The sequence below is a fragment of the Vanellus vanellus genome (genome assembly GCF_965231255.1).
Source record: "Vanellus vanellus genome assembly, chromosome: 2".
Taxonomy (NCBI): Eukaryota; Metazoa; Chordata; class Aves; order Charadriiformes; family Charadriidae; genus Vanellus; species Vanellus vanellus.
In genome coordinates, this window is record NC_138906.1 from 44,082,125 (window position 1) to 44,086,570 (window position 4,446).

Consider the following 4,446-nt stretch of genomic DNA (forward strand, 5'->3'; position numbering starts at 1 on the left):
TGTTATTTTGACTTTTGATATAATGCAAGCATGGGCGCATATATATTATGTTACCTTCCATCCTTCTCATGACAATGGTAATATAGAGGGAAGAAGTGAGTCTCTCTCTTTCCATTCTGTACTTTGCTGCTGTTCCCATCTGCTCCAAGAGGCTGTGATTAACTGTTCCACCTACTTTACTAAGAGTTTGCTTAAACATTGCTCTTGGATGTCTTCATTTTCTTATGTCAGCTGGTTTCCTTATAACTGTTTCACAAAGGAGTCTGTATGGTGTTATCTGAAATGCTTATCTAAAATAAGTATGGCATTTCCTCCTGATTGTGAAAGAGGTAAGCTGCTAATTTAGGATTTTCTGGGGGGGAATATATGTTCCCCTGGGACTTCAAGGATACGCGAGACATACATTGTATCACTGAAGTTCCAACGATATGAAATAACACACAGCATTATGCAATAAAAGCATCAAATTAACAGAACATACACTGAAACATTACAATCAAATTGCCTAGGGAAATCATCTTTTCCCACCATTTACAAGGACTCTAACAGAAGCCAGTACTTCAGACTCAGTCCTTCCAGTCTCTGTAGGTGCTCAGTGTCACAATGAAATCTCATAATTATTTCACATAGTATGCTCTTAAAACTCCTGGTCACTAAAACACACTTTTTCCAAATTCAAAGACCCAGATTATTCACTGGAACAAAGAAAGGAATGAAGCTGTATCAAGCAGTAGGAGCCTGTTCCTAATTTTAAAATTATTTCTATAGCTTAGACTAGTAAAAATAAAAGATGTTTAAAAACGGATATTCCCTAAATCTTAGACTGCTTTTCAAAAAAGCTGTTTGCTATTCTGACCATTTTTCTTCTACTAAAAATTTTCAGTGATCTAAATATAAATGATCACATAGAATAACGTCTCAAAACCAGTGTCATTCATGGAAGTTAATTTTGCCAGCACTAGCTTATGTAGTTCATTACATTTTCTTTCTCCATTAAATTTTATTAAGTCCTGGCATTTTTGTTGGTTTCTGGGTGTCATCAGTTTTAACTAGTATTGCTTTTTTTTTTTTTTTTGCTGAGTTTGAATATTTTTAATCTATTTCTTTTGTCTCTCTTCTTACTAAATGCAAGTAAAGAAAATAACTTCATTTTCATCATAGTATATTTACCATACAGTTGCAATCCTCCACATAAATTAAAATCAAATTAAAATGTATTTTAAATTAGATGGAAATGTGTAGAAAAAGATAAAGCTGAAGAAAATGAAGCAGGCTAATCATAAATGAAGCTAATATCTTAATTACAAAGCTTATGAAAAAACAAAGCCCAAGAATAAACATAAATATCTAAACAAAGGGAAAAAACTTGTTTTCTTATTCATCCAGGCAGACAGTCACATTTAGACCCTTACACATTTCACAATATCTGTACACCTAAAATACAGATACTTGAGGCTGTTTGACCTTGGCTTGTTACTTGGCCATTCCTAATTGCCATATTATAGGATGGGAGGTCTCAAAATTCTACTCCTGAATTAATAACTTCAGGAAAGAACAAACTATCAACCTAGTAAAGACTTTTTTTTTTTTTTTTTTTTTTTTTTTTTTTGACTCTTTACTGTCCTTCTGCTTGGGTTAAATATTTAAGATCAGCATAAAGGACATAATCTTATCCCAGATATTAGTGTTATTAATCTTCCATTCTACCCACATTGAAAACACTATGTGACCGACAACCAGTAAACATAATATCACTAATTATTGTTTAGAGAGGCCATAAGCTGCAAGGCATAAAGCATTGCTGGCAACGATAGTACCCTATAAAAGAACCTTAAAAGCTAGCACAAAATAAGCTGAACTACTGCAAATAATGTTGAATAACTTCTAAAAAAAATATTCAAAGTATAGATAGGACCTTGGTCTATTCCACCAACTGTGTTTAAGGAAGTCATCTGTCTGTAATTTGCTTCTTGACCCTCCACATGATATGAATAAATGACACCGAAGTTCTTTCAACATTGACCCTTTTTTTTATGTTGTTGAATTGCTCACAGAACACTGGCAAAATCTTAAATTTTGTTCAAAACCAGGGGGTTGAACCTATGGTGGAAATCGCAGATTTATTGTAGATAATGTCAAAACTTAACATTTGTTAAGTTTTGACAAATGCTATAAAGATATGTCAAATTCTTAACTGATAGTATACTTCCATTTCTAGCTTAAGCAATCAAAGGTAAAGAGATGGGGAGTGTGGGTGAGGAGGACAGATATCCTGATATCTGCCTGGAACAATCTCTGCCCCGCTTGGAGTTCCTTTGTTTTGGCTTGTTTTGTTTTGAGCTGCAAGAACTCTGCAAATGGGTGTTCCCAGCTTCTGGCAGCCATATGTGCTGCCTACCATCTGTTTTCATTCCACTGTGCTATGGATACAAACATACTTTATTTTTAGTGCTCTACATTTCCTGATGTTGCACATAATAGGGATTATATCTCACATCTAAGCCACTCCATATGAAATATCTTCTGGGGATAACTGATGAGTAAAGGTCGCAGATTATCACACAGGATCAGATGAAATAATTTTCATTACCTGCACCGTAGGTGATGTAGGTATATAATTTATACTGAAGTATGGTTGATTCCTGTATACCTGTGCTTTCTCTCTCTACACTGCCTGCAAGGGACTTCCTTCTTATGTTTTAAAGATACATTTTCCCAGCAACTTCCTGGGGGGTAGGGAATTACTACTACAATTTCATGGGTTGCCACAAGTGGTTGCTATTCTGCATGCAGCATTCATCCTCAAAAAAGGATATGAAGAAATAAAGAGCTCTACGGTCAACTGTAGAGGGACAACAGCACAGTACAACAAATACTTGTTTGAAAGGAGGAATTCCATGCACAGGCTCCCACACAGTTCTGTTGGAAATCATCCCCTCCAAAATTACTTTGCAAGCATTAATTGGATAGTATAGTATTTAGATAGAATTTGCTCAAAAACATTTCACTGTTACGTCTCAGTGCAGCTTTGGAAGGCACCCATGGCACACTGGGCAGCTAGTAATTCTTTAAAATGCACCAGACTAAATTGAATTCTTCAAAAAATTGCTGGTTTTACCTATATTGACATTAAGCCATACATTTCTGGTCAACAGTATATTTTTTTCTTTCCCGATTTAACCTCCCCCTCCTCAAACTTCTAAGAAGCTGAGTAAGTACTGACTTTTAGCTGCACATGCCCTGACCAACATCTCCTACAATTCAACCAGTGTCATATCATTGCTGACATAACTTAATACCCATACTTTTAGAGCACATTGCAGCACAGATCTTTCCACCACATAATATTGTAAATTCAGGATACTGTAAATTATTATTATGCCAACTATTGATGAGGAATTACTTCTTGTTTCAAAAAAATAATTAAAAATTAAGAATTGCACTGAAATAGAGATCAACAGAGAAAATTAGTACCTTTAAAACAGCTTATGCATGAAGAGATTCAGAATGTTCACTGTTTATAAGGTACTCCACAAGACACCTGAAGGAGTTCCATTTCACTTTTTCCAGTTAGTCCTATTCAGTCTGAGGTTTTTACTCATTAATTCTTTCTTAAAATAAGCACTTTTTTTCATTGCATGTGAGCTTACAAATACAGAAGTACTTCTTAATTAATTAGATTGGTGAAGCAGTTTCAATCTTTTTAATTCATTCAAACATTTTAATAATGGATTTCAACTACTCTACTGTTTGAGAGGATGATTTTATTAAGTTATGTGCAGCTATTACTCTTTCCCCAGAGGTTCTGAGCAAAACTGTGAGAAAATTACTTTTATCTTACTACTTTTAAATTTATTCTGCCTTCTGCTTTCAAATTATCAAATGCAGTTAAGCTGTTCTGCAATCTGTCATTGTCCTCTATTTTAAGTAATAAAATGCAAGAAATAATTTCAGTCGTAAAGCAGTATCATTTTCAGCTATCAAAATTACGAAGCGGAAACATTTTTGTTGATTGGTGCCACTGGCTTCCTTTTTTGCCTTTTTTTATTCCAACATAGTATACAGATTAGTCTAAAATACTTTTCTGTTGGGTTCCAACTCGAAATCTCAGAACTAGCATTTAGCTGAAACTAAATAGAGGAGTTTTGAACAGAGCCTGGCAAATTCACTTTGCGTTAGTCAAGTATCGATGAACACCCTTCCATATATTTCCCTGTCACTGTGTTGTTCTCTGTTAAGGGAGTGAGACTCTCTCTTTCTAATTCCCCTCATAAACTGTCAATTTACATTCTGAAGCATAGTATGTAATCCATCATACATCATTCTGTCACTCCTGAGCTGGCATAATCTACTACTTTTTAAAGATGTCTGTGGCATAATTTTGATGCCTATCCTCAGCGTGCATTTGCAGTTTCCTAATAAAATTTGAATAGTCTTATATTTGCT